Raw genomic sequence first — 25,425 nt, 5'->3', positions numbered from 1 at the left:
ACTCAATTCCTGATTTTTTTTCTAAGAAATTTATGGTAGTCTTAGACTGAAGTCATTTTGAAGTAACCCCCCTCATTTTAATAGAAATATATGGGCAAAACTTTTGTTGGCTGTTTCATCCTGTTTTTCATGGAAATCATTATAGTTGTTGCATGTCTAAATATTGGAACAAATATTTACTTGTATAAACAGAGATCTACATTGAACAGAATAAAGTTCTGGGGGGGGGAATGTGACACTGTTTTGAAAAAATGAAAAATATTAATAGAATATAAATACTTGAAGAGTGGCAATGATAGGAAACAAAAATTAGCTGTATTTGATGTATAATATACATCAAATTTGTGATTGTCTGCTTATGTTGAGACATTATGTTGCAAAACAACGAGTTCTGGTTGAGATGCCTGCGGCTTTTCCTTAACGTAAGCGATTTTCATATCGCCATATTTTTCTTACAAAAGAATAATATGAAAATCTCATTGGCCTCCTACCTAGGTTACTTGCCAGTTTTAATCTATAGCAATTTCTAGGCCTAAGTTTAACAAGAATCTTAAGTGTTAAAAATGTAAACCTTGGGGCGCCTGGGTGGCACAGCGGTTAAGCGTCTGCCTTCGGCTCAGGGCGTGATCCCGGCGTTAGGGGATTGAGCCCCACATCAGGCTCCTCTGCTATGAGCCTGCTTCTTCCTCTCCCACTCCCCCTGCTTGTGTTCCCTCTCTCGCTGGCTGTCTCTATCCTGTCGAATAAATAAATAAAATCTTAAAAAAAAAAAAAAAGTAAACCTTTATTCCTATCCCTATCTGAACATGTGATTTGATCATATATTTATATACCTACATTTCTTAAACATTTATTGGACTTGGAGAGATGGGTACGAGGTGTTCTTAATCTAAACTTTGTTTTTTTGAGGCAGAGAGTATAAAATGGTTTGCTGGTTGTCAATGACAGTTTTTATAGTTCCCTGTATTGCAGACATTTCTTTCATTTATTGAGATAGGATTAACTTTGTTTCCTGTCTGGTATTAGACCCTGGGATAGATGAGAAACTTTGGGATATGTAATTTGAATAGGCAAATTATTCTCTAGTCTGAGCAGGCAAAAATCTTAGTTGCTTCTAATAAAATGATGGTGGTGTGGCAAACACAGAAGCAGTACTCTTATTATCTGTACCAAGTAATAGCAGTCACTTCACCTCCAGTTTAGGAAAGAGCGTGAAAAGAGAGTTAAAAAAAAATGTTAAAAACATATTGTAATTAAAACAAACAAAACCAAAAACAGCATCTTTCCATATAACTACACCTCTGAAGTTTACACATGAACCTTATCATCAGTCTGGTACAGTATGGAGGGAGAAAAAGATAAATCCTCCATGATTTTAAAGTGCATTTGTTTCATTGGAGACTTTTAAGTTTTTCCTGAGTGAGAGAGAGAGGCGGAGAGCTCATCTTTCTTGATACAGTGTATCAAAACATAAAAATGTTTGATAAATGAATTTTTAACAGCGCTGGGCTGTGATTTTTCTTCATGCACATCTTAATGTCTGACTTTTGAAAGATCTTTAGACATAAGTAATATTAGGTAATAATTAACAATTAAAAAACATATTTTCAGAGTCCTCTACAAACGCCTTCATGGCGGATCGACTTCCACAGCGGTTTTTCACAGTGCCATATCTTCATCCTACTTAACCATCTGTAAAGACAGAGTATGGGGCAGATGGGACTGCAAACTGGAGTGAGAAAACACCGGTTCCACTTTGTGCTCTACAACTTGATAACCTGAGTGATGTTTGGCCTCTCGAAACTTCAGGAGGTTCATTTACAACACTGAATAATAACTATCACGTTATACAGTTCCAAGGATTGATTACCTGAGCTCACAAACGGAGTTCTCGATAGACCGTAAATGAGATGCAAACGTGAGCCACAACTCATAGTTCCAAGCAGCTGCATCCTTGCTGTAGCACTGAGGTCAGAAAAAAGTGGGGGAAAATGTTAACCAGGTGAGGTCACTCCCTTAGGCCAGGGCCCTAAAATTCTGCACCTGGAGGGCTGTGCTCGGCAATGCCTCGAGAACCTGACTTGGCACAATGGCGCTCTTAGGCTCTTTGCTCACCCGAGCCGCGGAATTTTTAGTAGCTGTCCTTCATAATAGGATCGTTTTCTCCCAGTTCTCCCCCAGAGACCTGGCCAAGCCTCTCCTCTCCTAACCTCGCCCAGAGAAACGTACCCGTATCCACTATTACTCCACGCTCCCCCTCACGCACCACTTGTGCGGAGGTGGGGATGGAGGCGTGGCTTGGCTTTTATAGGCCTTGCCAGCCAATGAACGTGCCGCCTTTCTTCCGGTCGGCGAGCCGGCCAATCCGAGCAAGTCGCTGTAATCTTCGGCTCTACTCGGCTCTTTTCGCTGATGCGGGAGCTTGGGGGCCGCCGCCGCTAGAGAGACGCTTTCCTTTTTTATTTTTTTTCCATGCGTTCACTTCCGGGTCCGGCGCCGATCCGGATGCCCGAGGCAGAAGGATGTTTGACCTCCGGATAAGCGAGGCGCCGCTGTGCATTCATTCCCGGCTGCATCGGTGGCGACAGCAGCGGCCCGGGCGGCGACTCTCCGGCCAGAGGCGGCGGTAGAAGGCACCGGCAGGAGTGCAGGGAGCGAGTCCGAGCCGAGCTGCGTTCCCTCCCTCGCTCGTTCCTTCCCCCCCTACCTCGCTCGCTCCCTCCCTGCGTGGCTTGCTTTCGTCCTCCGGTCGCCGGCGGGTGTGATGTGCCGCCGCCGCCGCCCCCGCCGCCGCTGACTGACGGAGCAGGGGGCGCCGCCCGCGCCCGGGACCGACCCAGCAGCTCGCGGCCGCGCCTCTGAGGTAAAGCCCCCCTCCGCGGTGGCGCGCGGCCGGCTGGCCCCGGCCCGGCGGCAGCCTCTGCTCGGCTCCCTCCTTCCCGGGTGGGGCTGGGTGGGCTGGGGTCCCGGGCTGGGAGGGCTGGGGTGCGGCGGGGGCGGCGCCGCAGGCGGGGGCCGCGGAAGAGGGGTGGGCGAGGACCCGGGAGAGCAGGCGGCGCGGAGGGAGGGAGAACGGGCGGGAGGGGCCGCGGCCGGGGGTGAGGGCGCCGAGGGCTGGGCGGCAGAGGAGGGGGCCGCGGGCGGCGGGCCGGGCGGGTGCAGAAGTTGCCGAGCGGTGCGGCGCGAGTGGGGACGCGGGGGAGGTGGGCGAGCCGGGAGAAGGCGGGGGCTTCTGCGGGGAGGGGTTTTGAGGTCGGGAGCGCAGCCCCGGCGCTCTTGATTGTGTCCAGACAATTATCCTCGGAGTGGGGGTTTGGACAGGAGGGAGGGAGGCATCGGGCTGCTGGAAGGAGGTGTCAGGGGCCAGCCTTCATTTCAGGGGTAAACTTCCCGCTGGGGTGTCTGTTGGGGGTGGGGGGCAGGGATTTACCTATTTGATAGAGCTTTTGACTTAGCTCAAAACTTAACCAAGGCATTAGTCGGGGGTAACACAATTTCTGTGCTGGCTACTGTTAAGGTTCTGGTTTGTTTGTTTATCCCACATGCAGAGGAAGTGACACACCGAAGCGTCGGTGCTCTTGGTCCCTTGCTCCTACGTTTCTTTTCTTTGGGGTGGTGGTGGAGATGTGTGTGTGTGCTCATAGGGTGGGGGTAGTTAGGCCTGTGTTAGGATCATTCCAGGTTTCCCAGGGAAGGAGGAAAAGTTAATGGGTGGGAGAGAGAAAGAGAGAGAGAGAGAGAGAGAGAGAGAGAGTGTGTGTGTGTATGTGTGTGTGTGTGTGTGTGTGTGTGTGTGTGTGTGTGATGGCTACTGTTGCTACACTGTGCGAATTAGTTGTAACTCTGTTGTAATGAGTACGGAGGCTGGCCAATAAGTGACCCCTTTTTAACCTTTTGTTTTAGAAGGTCGACTTTAATTGGAAAATGAAAAACCTTCTGATTTTTAATAAGTTAGGAAAATAAGTCAATATTTATTTCTTGTGCAGTTACTAGTGAATGACATTTGCTCACAGTAAAAGATGTTGAACTACATCTGAGTTGGAATACTTTTTAAAATTAAAAACATTTAATTTCTAAAGCTGTGGATGTATTTTTGAAGAACATTTGCTTTCCCTATAAATAAAAAGTGGAGGAAAATAGCACAAATTATATGAGTTAGGGTTAGAAAGATAGGAAGCCAGTTTAAGAAACCATTTTCCACCAAAAATCAGTTACAGTTGGTGACATTCTTAGTAACATTTTTCGGGGTGGGGTGGAGAGTTCTGCTTAGTGTTATTTCATAACTCTTTCCAAACTTTGCTCTGGCTGTATTCTGAGCTAAGATAAAGTATATTTTGTATATATTAGCTCTTATCATTGCACATAAGGTGAAAATCGTATTTATTGGCATTGAAAGAAAGATATTATCAAATAAACTGCATGGCTTTGGTATAGATTCTCTGGAATGTACACACTTTGGCTTCCAGTGAGCTTGCATTTATGCATATGCATCTGGTATTAGTACTTCTCTTTAGAATGGGGACAGAAAGGTTAATTTTAATGTTGATATATATGAGACTTTTTGGGGAGAATCTTAGAAAATTATAATCTTCAGTGATGATTTACTGTGCTCAGTGACCTCTTCTGCCATTCATCCACTCAGAAATTAATGCGTTATGTAATTATTGACATTTTCATTGTTAGATTTACAAAGCGTTAACTCTTAACAAAATCTTCAACACGTGGTATTCATTTATTCCTTCAAATACAAAGACTGGAATTAAAATCAAGGAATAGTTCTGTTCAACCCAGACCTTTACCATGTGCAAAGGACCTTTACTCTGTGGTGAGGATGGAAGAGAGGTTATAATATGAAGATGAGTCAGATCCAGTAGCAGTCTTCAAGGGAGAAGCAGACATGCACAGAAATAATGGCAACACAGGACACCTGTGGGATTTGTTAGAGGTGCATGGAAGCGTGGTGTGTGTGTGTGTGTGTGTGTGTGTGTGAGAGAGAGAGAGAGAGAGAGAGAGAGAGAGGTACTAATTTTTGACTGTGGAATTATGAATGACTTTAGAGCTGTTAACACTCCATTTGGGGATTCAGATATTTTAATGGGCAACATGGAGGCTTGGTGTGTGTGTGTGTCTGTATGTATGTGTGTGGGGGGGTAGTTTTCTAGGCGAAGAGAACAGCTGGGGCACAGGCATGTTGGTTGGGTACTACGGGGCTGTTGAGCTGCTGTGCCAGGTGGTCTTTGTGGGAGAGGAAGCTGTGAAAATAGGTGGAGATCTGGCCGTGGGAGTCAGAATGCCTTGTATTTAGAAATGAGTCAGTTTGAGGTATAAAGGTCCAAATGTCCAGATTTTATGCTTCTAGGAAGTAGTTAGGCAAATAAGGATAGTAAGTTCAAGGAAACAAACTATAACAGAATAATCAACTTGTTATCATTTATGCTAATGGAGGAAAGCAGAGAAGTATATAATGTACAACACTCCATACCTGGCTTTGTCATATGTCTGTACTTGAATTTGAATATGGGTGTGTCTGGTAATCTGGTTATTGGTTGTATGTGAAATGAATTCAGGCTATAAAAATGAGCCTCCAGAAGAAATGGGAAGCTCTCTGTTTATTTCTCTGTCCCCTCTGTAATCCCCTCTATACTGGCAATAGGCTGGTTTTCTGGTGTAGTGTATTGATTCAGAGTTTTTCAGAAGGGAACAAGTGGTTAAGTTTCAGAGGGTTTCCCAAAAGGATATTTCAAACTAAATTGAGGGAATGCTGTAATATTAAACAACAAAACGAAGCACAGTTCATTGGATAGTTATATTATTGTTAATATATTTGAAGCTGAGATTCACAATGGTTAAAGTGAAATGTAAGGAATCTACAGACAGGGAGAATTGACCATAACAGTGGGATGATAAAATGGGAAATGTTCACTGTTCTGGATAATATGTGTAAGGTTTTTAGTTATCTTAAATAGTAAATGACCCTAAAATAATTTAACCCCAAACTTTATCTCAATCAAAGAATGCTTAGAAAAATACCACACTCACAATGACAGTGTTTAAGTCTATGTAGACTCACCTTTTGGGGAAGATTGTTTGATGGATTTTACTAACTATTCCCCTCTAGGTGTCCGAGAAGTATATATATATCGTAACTGAATTTGTGAACCTGAATATAACTAAATTATCATGAACCTCCCATTTAAAACACTAATACCTGTTAAAATTTATTAAGTGCCTACTTTGTAGAGGGCCCATAGATGATACTGTCAAGACAACTCTTTTTGTTAAATGATGTATAACCCTTGCTTTTGACAGTAGGAAACAGTTATCCAGAGTTTAAGCAACCTTTTTAGGATATAACAGAGTGCTTATTTAAATCATTTTTTTCCTGACTTCAGAGTCTTAAACCACCGATGATCTGTTTTTTCCCTAGTCTTCCATCCTCTTCCTTTTTTATGTTTTCTCGAGAGGTTGGCACTTAGTGGTATTGATTGGTGTTGTTAGTGTATGTTTGGGTGTTGGTTCTTCAAGATGGTACTTTTTTGGAAATGGCAGTTTTGTGGGGCATCTGTAGTTCTTTAATTGTAGAGATTCCTTAGGAATGGACAGTCTGGTTCTAGTGACTAAAGCTACCTCAGGGTATCCTTTTGTGATGATCTATAGGTCAGAACTATATTTAGGATTCTTAATGTGTAAAATTCAAGTGTGTATTATCCATGAATGTGAAGTGATTTGGGAGACGCTCTGCATTATTCAGAAAATAAGGAAAGAGAGAGAGATATAAGGACAGATAAGTTTTACAGACACATTAGAGGCTGCTGTTAGCCATGTTTTTTTCTAGCTCCCTTCTGAAAGCTGGGATTTAGAAACCGTAAATGTTTCCTAAACCATAGGGTTTCCTCCTATTATGGGACCTTGGGAAGGTGTGTAGTGATTTGTTCTTAAACTATAGTAAGTGATTAGTTATATTCTCTCCTCCCACTCCCTGCCCATCATCTTTGTTATGAGAAATAATTCTTAAGAATGATCTTGAAGTGTTTATGTATTTGGTAGAGAGGACACACACTTTGGTCATTTTCTTGACTAATGATAGATCACAGAGTTATAAGTTAATTTAATGAAAGTCTATAGTTGAGTTATATCCACATATGCCTAAATCACATCTACATTTTTTATAGCTTTCACTGGAAGTAAGTAAAATCTCATGATACTCTTTTTCTTAAGATACTTATGAGTTGTTAGAAGGTTGACTGGTGGGTAGAATAAGCAAAGACTCTTGGGAACAGCCTATTTCAGGAGACTCTGTTTTAACTCACCTGTTCAACCCACTTAAAAGATTGATACTCTTCATCCATTTACTGCTTGATGCCCATGCTATATTAAAAGGCAGTAGACTACTCTCCAGTTCGTTTTTGAATTTTTAATCCCACTAGTTGTTTTATACTTACAAAGAATTATTGGTAACAACAAATTGTTGATGACACTTGTACTTGATGTTGTAATTACACCATTTAATGAAACATTATTTAGTGAAATATGGAGGCAACAAGTCATTTGTATAAGAACTTCTGGCTCCTTTGAAAACAGGTGAGTAGCTAAAATAATTATAGTTAAAATAGGTGTGGGTGAGATAACTTTAAACAGTGAGGGGAACCCTCATTAGACCCTAAAAATCTAAAAAGAATCTGCAGTAAGATTGCTTTTAAGTTTTGCAGGATATCTATCCATGTTTAAACTCACAGGAGGCCTGGTTTTTGCAAGACAGAATAGAACTGTGATCTGTAGACCCATAATTGAAGAAAAGGCCTTGGCCTTGCATTGAAAGATTGTCTTGGGAGTGTACATTTTTTATGTTTTCATTGCAATAAAATGTTCAAGATATGTAGATTTTTCTATGATTCCCATTTCATGTTTTTTAAATTTTTTTTTAAAGATTTTAAAATTTATTTGAGAGTGAGGGAGAGCAAGAGAGAGAGCATGAGTGTGGGGGGGCTGCAGAGAGAGAAAGAGAATCTCAAGCAGACTCAGTGCTGAGTGCAGAGGCCTATGTGGGGCTCGATCTCACAGCCCTGAGATCATGAGCTGAGCTGAAACCAGGAGTCAGAGGCTTAACTGACGGAGCCACCCAGGCACCCCATGATGCCCCTTTTAAACTAACTTAGGAACTCTTGGTTGATAATATATTAAAGAGAGTATCTGCTTCTAAAATATCATCTGTTTTATACCCTGTCTTAGAGATTGATTTAATAGCATTCTCTTATAAAAAAGAAATAAATTCTGGTATTTCTGACTGTGTTCATTCATACCTGAGGGTGAATTGTTTAATTATCTAGTCAGGTGATCAACCTAGGGTTTTCACATATTTCTCTCTAAGGTCCTTGATCTGATTTTGTATTCTGCCTTTCAGCTTTTATACAGAGAGGAGCCTTTCTAGAATCCCAGCATCTCCTCAGCCTCAGTAGGGACTGCTGAAGTGAATTGGGAAAGGAAATTGTCCCTTGGAAAAGGAAATGCCATACCCTTAGTGTGTACCAGGAGCTTTTGAGCTTGGTGCAAAGCATGCTGGTCTAGCAGCTCTTACAGGAGCTGCCCTCCTGTCTTGCCTAGCACAGCTCAAGTGAAAACGAAAACTGTTAGGTTATAGGAAAGGAGCTGCAGGTTGGGGAAAGAAATATAGATAGGTTATGCTATATTATCTTGGTGTCGCTGCATTTTAATGCCTGAAATGCAGTAGTTTCTGGTATGGAACACTGAAGTATTGAGGTAGGACTAGTTTTTCAGAGCTTTGGTCTGCCTCTCTGTGATTTTTTTTGGCTCTGCTCTCCTCTTTGTGTTGGATTCATCTACAGGCTGGTAGCAAGATCACATCTAGACATGCACTGGCCAGGAAATGTTTTGCACAAGCTTACCAGCATACTTTTCCTTTCATGTTTTATTGACCAGAATTAGGTCATGTGTATTTCCTAACCAGTCACGACAAGGGGAGTAGGGTTATCATGGTTGATTTCTGTTAATCAGGATATATTCCCTGCCGTTGGGAATGGGGTCACATTTTCCTGAGTTACATTGTGGAGGGAGGATATTTTAAAAAATTGTGGGAAGGAAGAATATGGGGGAAATGGATGTTAGAGGGGCAATCAATAGTGACCACTGCATCTGCTTGTTTTGAGAATGAAAATAAATAATGCATATAAATGCACTTTGAACTTTAAAGGGTTGTACAGATGTAACGGATGAAAGATTGGAAAGCTGCTTCTATGTTGCTATCTTAAATATGCTCCGGTATGAATATTTTAGGAGCTTGAAACAGTGTCAGTTTTTTTATTGACTGACTTTGCATCAATAAAATCAGTTACTCAAATTGTAAGATTATATCTTTTTTCCATGAAACTCATAAAGCTGTTATAACTTTCAATCAAAAATCTGTACCTGTAGGGGCGCCTGGGTGGCGCTTCAGGTTCGAGCCCCACATTGGGTTTCTCCACTAGGAGCCTGCTTCTTCCTCTCCCACTCCCCCTGCTTGTGCTCCCTCTCTCTCGCTGGCTGTCTCTGTCAAATAAATAAATAAAATCTTAAAAAAAAAAATCTGTACCTGTAAACTTACTTAAATTTTTTAGAGTTGCTGACCTCCCTCCTTTCCATAAATTGCCCACGCCTTTGATCTCGTCAGATTTCTTTTTTTCTTCACATTTAGAGGACAATAAGTGAGTTGAGGAAATGGGAATTTGTCAGTCAGGAAAGGTTTATTTTGAGTCACAGAATCCTAGTGAGATAGGAGGAAAGAACAGTTTTTACGTATCTTGAGGGAAGCAAAAAAATTGGTGGGGGATTGGGGAGATTAGGGGAGAATCACAGAATTTTGCAATTGAAGTGAAATGAATCACGGGAAGGTTGAGTGAAATGCTCACGTCACGCACCTGGTGGGTAGACTCTCCTATCCTAATTGCTAGTATGGTGTTCTTTCTGACCTAAGAGGTGGGAAGCCATGAAAAGATTTGTCTGCTTTGCAGTTTTGCTTGGGACCGGGGGTAGTTCTGTAAAGCAGTCAGCCAACTGCTGTTAGAACAGATATATATTTCCAGGTTTTGGAAAATTTTAGCTAGAGACTGGGTCTTTTTTTTCTTTTTCTTTGTAAGTAAAGCAAACAAACTGACAGATTTTTTAATCTTTCCTCAAGCACAGCAACACACACACAGACGCGCACACACACACACACACACGCACACAGAGAAGTAACCTCAAACCTGGCCTGCTTAAATGAAAATGCAGAAGCAGAATGAGTGCTTGGAACAATTTACGTATGTTCAAATTCAAGAAAAGTTATCTTAGATTTCTGTGCCTGTAGTATATGTAAAAGAATGCATGTGTGTGTGTATTGTACATATATATTGAGATACATGCATATATATGTGTGTATATATATATATGCACACACACACATAGACACACACACAGGATTTCAGTTGTTGTAATTCTTCTCATTGTAATTGTGGCACTTGTAAATATACAGAGCAAATCCGTCCATCCTCTGCAAGGGTATTTATGTTAATGACAGTTATTTATAAATAGTGAGATTTGGGGTGATTTTTATTTTTACACTTTTTATACTTCTCTATATTGTTTGGATTTTCCGCTGTAATTAATCATTATTATTTACCATCAGGAGAAATAGCAAGATTTTTTTTTTAGGGAGGAAGAAAAAAATAGAATCCTGGGGTAGGATGTTTTTTACCAACTTAGATTTTAACATACTTCTGGTTTTGTTTGTATATTACCTTGAATAAAGTATGCCTGGAATGCAGGGCTTCTTGTAATTGTCTTTACTTTTAGAATTGTACTTTTTAAAATTATTTACCCTAAAATTTTAAGTTGAAATTGGCCATATGATACCTTTTGATACAAGTGTACTGTGTAGAAGTAATGGATGTCTGAATATTTTGTAGTTATTAATTGTGTCACTTATTTTTAAAACTTGTTTGTTTTTGATTTCAGGTGGTACACTTGGCAGTGTATTAGAGGATGCTGTATTAGAGTCAAAGTTATAGTCAGAGTTTCCTTTGGTAAAAAGGGAAGTGAAAAGATTTTTTTTTTCCCTTACAGCCAGTCTGTGTCATGTTTATTTTCTGTTTTTGTGAAATACTTATTTTATTTTCTAGCAATGAATACTTTCAAATGGCAGGCAAATATAGTAGGTAATGTCATAGGTAGAGAATAAAGAACATACCTGGTATTTCTCTAGTTTTATGGTGTGCGAATATATGGCTACAAGGCCTTCTAATAAAATCCTGATTTGAAGTGCAAACATAACCTAGTCTTGTTCTGGAGGTGAAACTAGTACATGTCATTGTTCGTGACATTTTTAGAAACTGGTGTTTGTAGGTGCATATTTTTATAAGACATTATTTTATATTCTTTTATTCTAGAGATCTGAAAACAGTGTGAATCAAAAAAAGTATACATCTTAAAGATGTGGAATCTTGTGATGTCAGTTTTCATTTAAAAATGGTAGATTATTTACTGAGTTCTTTTTTCTGTCATATGAATGTCTGGGTATATTGTGGCTCATATTCTTTTATACATTTGAGGTTCTGAAAATATTTGTAGTTAATGAAATATCAAAATGTAATCAACTCTTTAAAATCACTCCTTTGAGTATTTTCTGATAATCTGTTAAATGTGGGTAACTGAGTATGTATCATATGTATGTTCATTGTATGTTCTGCTGATACATATTTTAGTTACCAACTACTGATGAAGTTTTTTATGAAGACCAATTGAAAAATAAAATCCTGAGGATTGGGAATGAGAATGTGAGATAAGTCAAAATGTCTTTTACTGTAGGCACTTGTTTAAAATATTCCAATTCAAAATTAGTAAATTTTTTTCTCTGACGGAGTAAGTGAGAACAAAAAGGGGTAGTTTAAAGATAATCCCTACAGTCCTTGCTGTAGGGCTAGGAGTACTGCTACTGACTAGACATAAGAGAAAAGTGTTTGTGGAGGAGGCTGTGTGTACCATTGGTTCTTAGCCCTGACTTCACGTTAACACTTTTAGGGGGCCTTAAAAAACATGACGGATAATGGGATTCTACCCCTGCTAACTGATATTTGGATTTGGGGGTGGGGCTGGGGCACTGATATATTTTAGGGTTTCTATAGGTGATCCCGGTGTGTTGCAGGGTTGAAAATGACTGATTTCTCCTTCTCTTTTTACACATCTCTTAGCTCTTAACTTTCAAGTTCTCTTTTTAATTGGGGTAGGGGTATAAAAGTGAGACAAGAAATGCATAGGAAACATTTGCAAGAGGATCAGGTTAGTGAAGTGACTTCTCTCCCTGGTTTTGTACCCAGAATCCTTAGTGATGCCACTATATTCATTGCTTATTAGCAGTTTTTGCTACACACAGTGCCAAAATTGGAGGATTTTTAACGTTTGGAATATTTGTTAAAGGGAAATTTATCAAGAATAAATTAAAGCATCATCACAGATGCCCCTGAAAATCTTAAGAAACATAAGTGATACAAACAGTTGTATCTTTAAAGTTCTTTAAACTATAAGAAGGCAAGAATTGTTGCTAATCAAAAGTTTATTAGTCATAGCATATATTTATCATATTTATAATATCATTGAGTTGTATTTTTCCTGGAACATAAGGTTGAAAGAGGCCTTAATAGTTTAGTTTAACTGCACGTGTACTGCTTTATTCTCTTTTATACCACTGTTGATGAGGAATATCTCTGTTTTCCCCTAAGTGGAAATAGTTTACTTCGGTTATAGTACGTTGTATATATAGTATGTTGTCCATATCCTATGTAGTCATTGTATACATGTAAATGCACTATGATAATAGGGTTTTGTGGTCACTGTATCTTGTTATTTATGACAAATCAGGATCATGTTTTGTGCCATATTTGGTGTAGTTTCCTAGGTCACAAACACCCTTACCAGTTATAGTCTTTTGTGATACAATGAGAACAAGCCATTTTATGATGAATTCAGTATGTTAGATTCCACTCAAGGAACATTGTTTGCGTGGTGGCAAAATTGGGTTTGGCAGTTCCTCTGTCATTTTCAAGGGTTAGACTTTCGTAAACTGCCCTAAAAGGACAGTTTGTGGTAAAGAAATTTAAGAGTGGAGACAGTGTAGAGGGCATGTTCTGTGTGAACCTGGAGAGGACTTTTAGAATTCTTTTCCATTCACCAAAATTCCACAAGAAAATCAGCATGTGATAACAAGGCTCCCAGTAATACTTTACACACACAGTTAGTGATTGAGTGATGGCTTCTGTTCTATAGGACCATAATTCCTTATCAACAATTTTAACATCCAGAATGCTCTGAAAACCAAAAATATTTTCTTGTATGTTTGGCATGAATTGGTTTTTTTCATAAAACTTTTGTTGAACTGTCATGTCTTTATTTCATGGATTTGTTGGTTTCACTGTAGAAATAGTAAATGTTTGATTGTAATGTACTGTTCCAGACTTCTCTGTGTCATCCCAGCCTTTTTATAAAATACGTGGTGCACACACACTGTATCACCTGTCAAAAGTCCCCTATAATTCAGGATTCCAAAACATGCTTGGCTGCAAGAACTTTGGAAAAGGGGCTGTGGAAACTGCCTTAATTTGCTTCTACTTCTTGTTTCTTCATAGAAACTACTCAGCATCTTATTCTTCTGAAATGGAGTTTCATTAAGATGCTGGTAAATTTCTAGGGGTTTTTTTCTCTTGTAAATACATACATACCAAGAGGCACTTTATTTTAATCTGTGTTTGCTTAACAGTTGTTGAAAGCTTTTCTGTTTTTTTGGCACTGAGTTATTAACCCCGGTCCTGTGGGCCCCAGTGTGGTCCCAGGAGCATTGTGTAATTAGGATGCCCGGGATGGAAAATGTTTCGGGTAACTGGCATAGCTGAGTATTCATCACACACTCTGTTCAGTCCTTGGGGTTATATAATTTTACCTCCGCACATGGTAACTTCATGCCAAAACACCTGCAAGCAGTCCTCTTTTTACGTATCTTGGCTTCCTTTTTCATAACAGAAAGAAGCAGGGGTGTGGTTGTAATGCCTCTGTTTTAGTTTCCTTAAACTTCCTTAATTTGTTTTTAAGACCTCACTGCAAAAATCTATATACTTAATTCTGGCTTTTTTCCCCTGACCATCTTTCCTGTTTTGTTTTTTCCTCCCTCTCCTTTTCTTTATTACTCCACCCTCCCCTCCTTTAAAATAATATTTCCCAACAAGAGAAGTCCATGATTGTGGTATTCTGAATCAGAAAAAAATGCCACCTGCGGGTGGAAAAGTGACAAATAAATCTGCATATTCTGGTATTTCCCTGAAGAGGACCTTACTATAGGGGAGTGATTATTGTACTTGCTTGGTTGTGTTCTGTGTACCTGGTCTTTGCTTTCTTTCCCTCCCTAAACCCTGAGGGGTGATGGGGTGCTGAGCACTGTGCTGTATGCTTTTTCAGTTGTGGTTTTGAATTCACCAAGATAGTAGGCATTTTACTGCGTAGTTACTAATGGAAGATTTAGAGCTTAAATAGATTATGTGCACTTGTGTGTGCTCTGAGAGTACTGTAATTCTCTTGTACATGTCATACTTTATATTATTGTTTGTTTAAGCTGTGTGATGTCAGGGATTGTGATTGTCTTGTGTGCCATTTCATTTCCTATGTTTGGCACATGATAGGCCTCTCATGATTACTTGTTTGTTGACTGAATGGATTAATCATTTCATCTTTTTTATTAGGGAGAATTAACATGGAAGAGCCTTGATTAAATGCCTCCTGAGGCACCGAGCTCACTCCAAACCAATTTAGTGTGGATCATCATAGTTGTATGAGAGATCTCAAACAAATAAATTGGCCCTACTTTAAATACGCTCATACACACAAGCATCTGACATAGTTACTCAGGCTTGAAAGTAGAGAAATACTTTATAGAATGATTTTCTTTGTTTAAATGGCAGAAGTTGAAATTAAATGCATTTATGGGCTAGCCAGAAAATTTAAAGGAAGTATTAAATTTTTTGGACATTTCACTTAATTATGATTTTGTCGCAAGGTATTTTTTTATATTAGATTAAGATTTTTTTCTTTTTCGTGTTTTTAATTTTTTGCACACTAAAGTTCATTCGCCCTACTATCAGTGCACAAAACAATTCCATTAGCTCCAGATATTTCTCTCCTGCTGCACCTTTGTAGTCAACCGCTTCTCCCATTCCCAGCCCCTAGCAACGCCTGATCTGTTCTCAGTTTCTGTAATTTTGCCTTTTTCAGAGTAGCATATCAGCGGCACCATGTGGTATGCAGCCTCTTGAAGCTAGCTCCTTCCCTTTGCATAGGGTATTTGCGATTTATCCATGGTGAAGCATTTGTCAGTCATTTCTTTTTGCTGCTGAGCAGTATTGCATTATATGGATGTACCTCAGCATGCTTATCTATTCACCATTTGAAGCATTTGCTTCCATTTTTTGGCAATTAGGGATAAAGCTGCCCCGAACATTTGTGTGCAGTTTTTTTTTTTTTTCCTTTTTGGTGAATTGAAGTTTTCATTTCACTTGATAAGTTCCTAGGATTAGAATTGTTGGTCATACAAGAATCCATCAAAATTCTAGAGGAGAACATAGGCAGCAACCTCTACGACATCGGCCAAAGCAACCTTTTTCATGATACATCCCCAAAGGCAAGAGAAACAAAAGATAAAATGAATTTATGGGACTTCATCAAGATTAAAAGTTTCTGCACAGCCAAGGGAACAGTCAGAAAAACTAAGAGGCAGCCCACGGAATGGGAGAAGATATTTGCAAATGACACTACAGATAAAGGACTGGTATCCAAGATCTACAAAGAACTTCTCAAACTCAATACACGAGAAACAAATAAACAAATCAAAAAATGGGCAGAAGAAATGAACAGACACTTTTCCAATGAAGACATACAAATGGCTAACAGACACATGAAAAAATGTTCAAAATCATTAGCCATCAAGGAAATTCAAATCAAAACCACACTGAGATACCACCTTACGCCAGTTAGAATGGCAAAAATAGACAAGGCAAGAAACAACAATTGTTGGGGAGGATGTGGAGAAAGGGGATCCCTCCTACATTGTTGGTGGGAATGCAAGTTGGTACAGCCACTCTGGAAAACAGTGTGGAGGTCCCTTAAAAAGTTAAAAATTGAGCTACCCTATGATCCAGCCATTGCACTACTGGGTGTTTACCCCAAAGATACAGAGGTAGTGAAGAGAAGGGCCATATGCACCCCAATGTTCATAGCAGCAATGTCCACAATAGCTAAATCGTGGAAGGAGCCGAGATGCCCTTCAACAGATGACTGGATTAAGAAGTTGTGGTCCATATATACAATGGAATATTACTCAGCTATCAGAAAGAACGAGTTCTCAACATTTGCTACAACATGGACGGCACTGGAGGAGATAATGCTAAGTGAAATAAGTCAAGCAGAGAAAGACAACTATCATATGATTTCTCTCATCTATGGAACATAAGAACTAGAATGATCAGTAGGGGAAGAAAGGGATAAAGAAAGGGGGGGTAATCAGAAGGGGGAATGAAACATGAGAGACTATGGACTATGAGAAACAAACTGAGGGCTACAGAGGGGAGGGGGGTGGGGGAATGGGATAGGCTGGTGATGGGTAGTAAGGAGGGCACATATTGCATGGTGCACTGGGTGTTATACACAACTAATGAATCATCGAGCCTTACATCGAAAACCGGGGATGTACTGTATGGTGACTAACATAATATAATAAAAAATCATTATAAAAAAAAAAAAGAATTGTTGGTCATAAGATAAGTGTATGTTTAACTTTCTGAGAAATTGCCATTCTTTTCCTAAGCTGCTGTATACTGTTTTGCATTCCCACCAGCGATGTCGAGGAGTTCTAGTAATAAGCAGTTCCTGAAATTTAAATTTGCTATATTGAATTACTTTTTAATAATTAGTTTGTTAATTTGGTTGCGCACCAAAATGTCATGACAATAATATTCGTTCTGAACATGACATTTTCATTGCTGTAGACCTATGGGATAGGTAGTGATTTAGGGGAACTTCAGTTTTTAGGGAATGCAGTCTTCATGATGTTTTGGAGCTTTTCTTTCTGGCTCAGGTGAGCCAGCCCTGATCTCTGTAAAAAAAAAAAAAACTAGGCCTTCAGGCTCCTGGGTGGTGTAGTCCGTTAAGCTTCTGACTCTTGGTTTTGGTTCAGGTCCTGCTCTCAGGGTTGTGAGATTGATCCCCACATCAGTTGGGTTCTGCACTCAGCGTGGAGTCTGCTTAAGACTCTCTCTCCTTTTCTCTCTGCTCCTCCACCATACTCTCTTTCTCAAATAAATAAATCTTAAAGAAAAAAAAAAAAAGAGAAGAAAAGAAAAATTAGGCCTTAACCCTGGTGCCCATATTGGGACTTAAACTATCTTTCAGTTCTGTGTCTCTGTCTTCTGGCTACACTTATTTGGAGAAGGATTCTCGTGGTTTGGTCTGGGCAGAAAAATACTTCGTCTGGGGAAGTGGTAGTTTAAGCTTTTCTATCACTTGTTGCATGTTACATTCGAGAATCTTGTAGAAGTCAACTTGGTTATTCATGATTTATTGTCACTTACAATATTAAGTTCTTTCTATGATAAGAATTGACAATATTAGCTTCCTAAGTAAAGTTCTCAAATGTCGATACTCTTTTCCTTTCAAAGGTTTATTTATTTATTTGGTAGAGAGAGAGAGCGCGCGCACGCTCACGAGCGGGGAAAGGAGTAGAGGGAGAAGCAGGCTCCCCGCAGAGCAAGTAGCCCGGTTCGGGACTCCATCCCAAGACTCTGGAATTATGACCTGAGCTGAAGGCAGACGTTTAACCAACTGAGCCACCCAGGCATCCCTCAAATGTCGATTCTCTTGAGTGAACCTTATAGTTTTGTGACCTTTGCCTACATTTGACGGTTATTTGTAAATATGTATTTTTACAAATTTAGGGAATTAGCACTGTAGTTAAGAAGAATTTCATTATGAGAATTGTGTATGAAGCAGCTACTGACTTTTTTGAAGTACTTCCTCATTTACCTGGCCTTATCAGTCCGCGACCTGTTAGATAAATTAGAAGATTGAATTTATACTAAAATATTTTATTTTAGCATTTTTTTTAAATGATCAACTTTATGAGGTAGTACTCTTCTCAGTGTTTTCTAAACATATTCAGATCTTGCTTAGCCAGGGCTCTCATTCTGCACATCAGTTATAAAGTGTGCTGTGATGCATAGATTGTCTGAATTTATCGAGGTATATAAAGTTGTCTTTGTTCTCTGTTGTATTTTTACTGGTCACTTCAATTGTTCCTTCTGTGTTTGATTTTCTAATAATAAACTCACTAGAATCATTTTAAGATTAAAGTAAAATATAGTTTAGGGGCTTTTTTTGTTTAATGAGCAAAATAGGCATTTTGTGACCTCTTTTAGTACATTTTTTTTCCTTCCGGTTCATAGCTACATTTTGGAGATTTGAAACTACAGTATAAATGACCTTTGATTCATGAGGTGTTATTCCACTTGTAGTATCTCTTAGAGCTGTAAATTGCCTGCCTGTCCATACCTTTTTCTTTCCTTTTTTCCTTGAAAAAGACATGATCTTATAAATTAACATTCCTAAACTTCTGAGAGGTAGTTTGTATGTTCACTCGTTCATTCATTCACTCATTTATTCAGCAAACTTTTAATAAACGTCTGCTATGTATTACGTATTATAATAGATAATGGGGAGATAGAGTTCAGTAAAATGTCCCTGCCCTTCAGGACATCAGATAAAATAAATGGGCTATCCTAAGGTTGAAAAGTAAAAACGCTGTACCTTGTTTTTCCTGTAAATTGCTTGTAAAATGTAGAGGTTTCATCAGGTTCACTTTAATTTTTTTTCTTCCATCAGGAAGCTCAGAGATTTTTTTTTTTGTTTTTTTTTTGTGAAGTTAGCAGTAAGTGTGATACTTGCCTACTTCTGTTAGTTCATTAGGAGTTGCATAATGATGATCTTTGAATTCTGTCATTTCTTACTTACTAGATGGGAATATATTTAGAGAGAAAATTCCCCTCATCAATTGGGGTTGATCCTCATTATTGACAGATTCTATATTTGCAGATTTCTCTGCTTGCTGAAATTTATTTGTAACCCCCAAATCAACGTTCTTGGTGCTTTCTCAGGCATTCATGATATGCACATGTGCAGAGAGGCAAAAAAATGTGAAATACCCGATATGCATGTTCCCACCCAAAGCTGAACAAGGTGATGCTCTGCCTTCTTGTTTTGCTTTTTGGGGCCTATTTAATTCTTTTTTGGGGTGATTTTGCTGTTTAAAATGACCCCCGAATGTAGTACGGAAGTGCTGTGTAGTGTTCCTGAACTTTTTAAAAAAGCCTGTGTGATATGCTTTATTGAGAAAATGTGTGTTATATGGACTTAGTTCAGGCATGAGTTTTAGTGCCGTTGGCTGTGAGTTCAATATTAATGACTCAATAATACATATTAAATAAGGCATCTTTAAACAGGAATATCTGTGAACAAGGTTGTATATTAATCATTTGATGAAAATGTTGTGACCAGAGGCTTGCAGGAACTGAACCCTTTATCTTCCCTAGGAGCATTGGTCCCTTGTTCCTGTTTCAGAGTTTACTGCAACTTTATAGAACATAACTCCTGGAAGCCAACTGTTTTTAGTTTTGTGCTGGTACAGAGGATATCCTTTTTAATCAATATAAAAAATATACTATAGCGCCATGGGAGTCATGAAGGAGATAGGCTTGAAAGGGCATGGTGAGACCTGTTCTGGGACAAGTTCATTGCTATATCCCCAGACCCTTGGACTGTGCTTGCCTTGGTACAGTAAGTATTTGTTGAATGCAACTGAGTGCACCAAAACAGAACATGGCTTTCCTTGACAGCTTGGAGTTTAAATTTAATACTGTTTCTGTGACTGGGATTTGCAGCCATGTTTGTATTTTTATAGTGAGATGACCTGCTCTTAGAGATTGATATTGTGAATTTTTCATTAATAGAAATTTGCTGTGACCTCTGCTTGATTTTTCATTCCCATCATGCTTAAAGGGGCAGGAGATTGAGGGGGATGTATGCTTCTCTGGCTGCACATATAATAAATGTTTAGGGGGCTGGGCATTTTCAAATTAAACATTCCTTCCCGTTGCAACCATTGAGACTCCTTAGCTGTGTTAAGGGGTATTACCAATGAGAGTATAAATTCACCTGTGAAAATGAAAAGAGGAGGCACAAAAGATACTTTGAAGACCTATGATATAGTTGTATCCTAGTTACTAGAAAAGAGTCAGATCTGGATAGTTAGAAAATTTATTTAATTAGATATTCAGTAGTGTTTATGTATGTTAAGAAAATTTCTCTTTAAAAATGTAATAATCAGTTATAACTGATTATAATTTAGCATGTTTTGATACTCCTATGCAGTTTTGTATTTATTACATCTTTCAAGCTTAGAAATACTTTTTGACCATAACTCATAGAAATCTGTTTATCACAACCTATAAAAATTTATTTTACATTGTGGCCCATGGATACATATATATTGATATAAAGAACAAAAACAAAATCTTATTGAATAAAACTGTTCTTTATGACATAGGTGTATTCCATTTTCTTTTCTATATAATACTATTTCATTTAATAAGTGGTGCTTGAGACCTCTTACATTAGGTTAACAACCCACTAATTTAGGGTCATGATCCACACTTTGGAGAACCCTGCTCTAATAGAACTGGTGGCAATTTTTAAAGACTAGAGTTTCCTGGATCTTGATAGGAATATAACAGGGGGCATCACTGAAGTCAGGTTTCAAAGATGTAACGTGTTGTTGACGATGGTTACTAAATGTTTCTGAAACAAAATACGTTTCTGTAGTATGTAATTAGAGAAATCAATCTCCATTTTTGACATTACAGTTAATGATTTAGCTTTTAAAAATAAGTGTTTAGTCTTTTCTTAGACAACCACAGTTGAGCTCATGCCAGAAACCAGTAACTGGGACGCTTGCTGCTAATAGAAGCATGTGATGTACCGGCTAGCCATCACATCACAAATATCCTTACTCATTCAAATTTCAGAGAAGCCTGGAGACATGTATTGTAATGTAATTTTTAGAGACTGAATAAGGCATTTGAAACACTGAATGGGTCATTTCATATACTAAATATGGCCTTTTTCATTTGAGTTATAAAGCAGTGAGAAATCAATGCCGTGACATGTAACATGTGAAAAACAAGTAATTTTAAAATTTCCATTAATTCTAATTTTGTATTTGCAGAAAACATTGACTAACATGTTGAACATGAAAAGATAACCATAGAAAATTTTCATGCTTAATATTATAGTTACATGAAACAGTTCTGTATGTATTACAGCAATATTTTAGAAGCTAGATGGAGTATTAATAAGCATTTTAAAAAATTTAGCACTGCTCATTAATATTTGAAAGCTTTCGCTAACTCTGGGTGGTTTTTTATGAGGTAGAACATACTATACTGATATGTTCTCAGAGTACTTTATTTTACGTTGCGATCTAAAGACGGTCTGTTGGCTCTGTAATGTATTAAATTATTGGCCCATGAAGATTAGAGAATCTCATTTTCTATTTTATGTTTTGAAGATTCATCATTGATCATCAAATTAGAGATATGCAGTGGCCTACATTTCTGTTCATCAAATCCGATTATGTCTAATGTTTTCTGTATTTAGCAGCTCTTTTTAAAATCTGTATTAGTGGGTGTTACTACATCAAAATTGTATTTGTTTATGAAAGCAAAACAATTGATTATTTGTATTTGTTTAACAATTCTTGAGGATGATTTAAAAATACATCCCTTTAATAAATTCTGTCTTTTAAATGCAGGTATATAAGTCAGTATGCTGAGAATAGTGATAGAATCAAACACAATTTGTAAATATTTTGTTACAGTTTATGCACATTCATGTAGTTTTATGCACATTAACTATAAATCCATGTCCATTCTTTTGGTTCTAGACAGTTTAGAGTTTTAGTTAAAAGGGTAATATCTGTTAAATAAAAGTTAAAATATCCTTAAGCCATGATTTATAGATCATTATTTAATTTGCGTTATCAGGTGTATGCTAGGCCTATTTGTATGATACTTGGTTCTCCCAGTAGCTTTTATTTCTCTGGATGCCTGATTTTTGTTTTCAAGCTGTGTTTTTTCCATTCTCTTGCTTGTAGCTTTGAATTTAAAACTTCTGACAGAAATTTTCTCTTACTACTATTGACTCCATCTATAGGTACAATACAGTACTAGGATTATTTGTGGGCTCTTAGCAACATGGGTAGGTTTAATGGACATTCTGAATCTTGTATCTGCTTGTATTTCTGTTTTTGCTTGACTATTAGAAATCAGAAAAATAAATTTGTTAAGTATGGATACTGAACTCCATGGTATCCATTTTGTATTTAGTATTACACAGTTACATTTCTTTTTTTTTTTTTTTTTTAAGATTTTATTTATTTATTTGACAGAGATAGAGACAGCCAGCGAGAGAGGGAACACAAGCAGGGGGAGTGGGAGAGGAAGAAGCAGGCTCATAGCAGAGGAGCCCGATGTGGGACTTGATCCCATAACACCAGGATCACGCCCTGAGCCGAAGGCAGACGCTTAAACGCTGTGCCACCCAGGCGTCCCCACAGTTACATTTCTAACATGACCTAGCTTCTTGCCTGATTTCCTTACTTGAAATTTTTCTCAGTTGTTTTGTGGTGTGTATATTGTAAACTGCCCTAAATACTTTTCTCTAACAAGGTTGGCTTTTAAATAAAGTACAGATGTTATTTAGTTTTTAGGATAGATTGTTGCTAAAAATGTATCTATAATTTAGTGAGAAAATGATACACTTTTCAGTGGTTCTTAACTTTTTTAGGGTCATATAATCTTTTTACAGTCTGTTGAAAGTGGCGGATTCTGTCTTAAGAAAATGCACAGGAGGTCCATGGATTTCAGGATAAGAATTCCACAGCTGTTTCCAGTATTAGTGGACTCTATTTTCATTTGAAGTAAAGTAAACCAAACCAAAACAAAACCTGTGATTTGTAAAGGCACATACTACTTTACTTTTCAATAACTTGAAATATTCTTATTGGGTTTTGATGGTGTTTTTTAGTAATTTTAGCATGAAGGCTACTTATTTATTCATAGTAGAATTAACATTTTTATTAAATTAATGACTGCTAGAATATTAAAATAATAGAGAAAGATGTAAAACTAATAGTGTCTCGCCTCATATCTCTAGTATTTGATTTTTTTTCCCTTGAGGAAGAATTAAAAGCCTGTCATTAGGTCATAAAAGGAGAAAAAAGATTGCTTTGTAAAGGATTGTTTAATTAGGATCATAGATAAAAGAAAATTTGGTATTTAAAGGATGGGTCATTTTGATATTTTTCACGAAGGAATACTGGGAAACTGAAAAGCACGTTTTAGTAAGTTTTCACAGACTTTATTATTTAAGTATATAGATTATAAACTTTCCCATGTCTGCTTCTAGAGTCCTTTCTCCCAAACTCCTTATGTAAACTATCTCAGAATCTGAGGATGTTTAAAATAACTTTTAATTATTTCAGGTTTAAATGCTTTAGGTAGTTACTTCTGTAATTTAAAATAATATGCATATACTATTCTCTTTGATTCTATGCCAAACTATTTTATTTTAAGAAGCCTCCATGCCCAGCGTGGAGCTCCATGCAAGGCTTGAACTCACTACCCTGAGATCGAGACCTGAGCTAGATCAAGAGTCAGATGCTCAACCGACTGAACTACCCAGGTGCCCCTTATGTCAAATTAAAATTTTTTTTCTATTTTTAATTTTATTTTTTTCCAGCTTTACTGAGGCATAATTGATAAAATTGTATGTAAAGTGTACATATGATGTTTTGTGCACATTGTAAAGTGATTATCACAATCAAGTTAATTAACAAATCCATTACACAGTTACCTTTCTTTTGTGTGTGTGTTTAGTGAGGACAGTTATCTACTCCCAGCAAATTTTAAATATATAATACAGCATTATTAAAATACAATACAATGTAGTCACCCTGCTGTATGTTAGATCCTCAGAACTTACCGATCTTATAGCTGAACATTTGCCCTGTGACCTACATCTCTCCATTTCTCCTAGCCCTTGGCATCTGCTGTTCTCTATTTCTATGAGTTTGACCTTTTTTTTTTTTTTTCAGATTCTACAAATTAGTGATTCCCTGTAGTGTTTTCTGGTATATTTCACTTAGCATAATGTCCTCAAGGTTCATCTATGGTGTCTCAGTGGCAGAACTTACTTCTTTTTTTATGGCTGAATAATGTTCCATTGAGTATAGACTATTTTCTTTTTCCATTCATCTGTGACAGACATTTAGTTTGTTTCCGTATCTTGGCTATTAGGAAATAGTGCTTCAGTGAACATGGCCGTGCAGATATCTCTCTAAGATACTTATTTTAGTTTCCTTTGGATATATACCCAGAAGCGGGATTACTGGATCATATGGTAGTTCTATTTTTGATTTTTTGAGGAACCTCCCTACTATTTTCCATAATGACTGTACTAATTTATATTCCCATTAACAGTGCACAAGGGTTTGCTTTTCTTCATATCCTTGCCAACATTGGCTAATTCTTATCTTTTTGATAATAGCCATCCTAACAGATATAAAGTAATATCTGATTGTGGTTTTGATTTGCACTTGCATGATAACTAGGGATGTCAAGGAGCTTTTTTGTATACCTGTTAGCTCTTTGTATATCTTCTTTGGAAAAATGGCTATTCAGATTCTTTGCCTATTTCTTAATCACATTACTTACTATTGAGCTGTATGTGTTCCTTATGTATTTAAGACTTTAACCCTTTATCAGACATATGATCTGCAAATATTTTTTCCCGTCCCATAGGTTGTCATTTTATTTCATTGATAGTTTCTTTTTGCTACAGAAGGCTTTTAGTTTGATGTAGTCCTACCTGTTCATTTTACTTTTGTTATCTGTGCTTTTGGTATCATATCCAAAACAATCATTGCCAAGACTAGTGTCAGGAAGATTTTTTTGGTTTTGTTTTCTCCTAGGAGTTCTGGTTTCAGGTGTTATATTTAAGTCTTTGGCCCATTATGAATTAATTTTTGTGAATGATGTGAGATAGGGATCCCATTTCATTCTTTTGCATGTGGATATCTAGTTGCCCTACCACCATTTATTGAAGAGACTGTCCTTTCCCCATTTTATGTTTTTGGTGCCCTTGTCAAAGATTAGTTGACCATACATATATGGATTGATTATTGATTTCTGGGTTCTCCATCCTGTTTTATTGATTCTTGTGTCTTTTTTTGTTTTTTTTTTTTTAATGCCAATA

At 37.9% G+C, this 25,425-nt stretch overlaps 1 protein-coding gene and 1 long non-coding RNA gene across 12 annotated transcripts in view; one reads left to right on the top strand and one right to left on the bottom strand.

Annotated features, from left to right (window-relative positions):
* The window catches only part of LOC123790415 (uncharacterized), a 44,086-nt gene extending 41,727 nt beyond the window's left edge, over window positions 1-2,359 (bottom strand). For both annotated transcript variants that reach the window (XR_006779080.2, XR_006779079.2), the window contains exons 1-2: window positions 2,230-2,359; window positions 1,871-1,965 (exon numbers count right to left, since the gene is read on the bottom strand). This is a non-coding gene — a long non-coding RNA (uncharacterized LOC123790415). The remainder of the gene's footprint in view (window positions 1-1,870; window positions 1,966-2,229) is intronic.
* Window positions 2,360-2,488: 129 nt separating this feature from the next.
* CSNK1G3 (casein kinase 1 gamma 3) overlaps window positions 2,489-25,425 on the top strand; it is a 108,075-nt gene continuing 85,138 nt past the window's right edge. For 5 of the 10 annotated variants that reach the window (XM_087862348.1, XM_045794838.2, XM_045794835.2 and 2 more), the window contains exon 1: window positions 2,490-2,863. The gene's annotated coding sequence lies outside the window, so the exon portion shown is untranslated. Of the gene's footprint in view, window positions 2,864-25,425 lie in introns of all 10 variants that reach the window. The other 5 variants (XM_045794843.2, XM_045794840.2, XM_045794841.2 and 2 more) reach the window with 2 other exon arrangements.

This window comes from Ursus americanus, chromosome 5 (assembly GCF_024610735.1).
Source record: "Ursus americanus isolate L20-20 chromosome 5, mUrsAme1.1.p, whole genome shotgun sequence".
Classification (NCBI taxonomy): domain Eukaryota; kingdom Metazoa; phylum Chordata; class Mammalia; order Carnivora; family Ursidae; genus Ursus; species Ursus americanus.
This window is presented reverse-complemented; position numbering and strand designations above follow the sequence as displayed.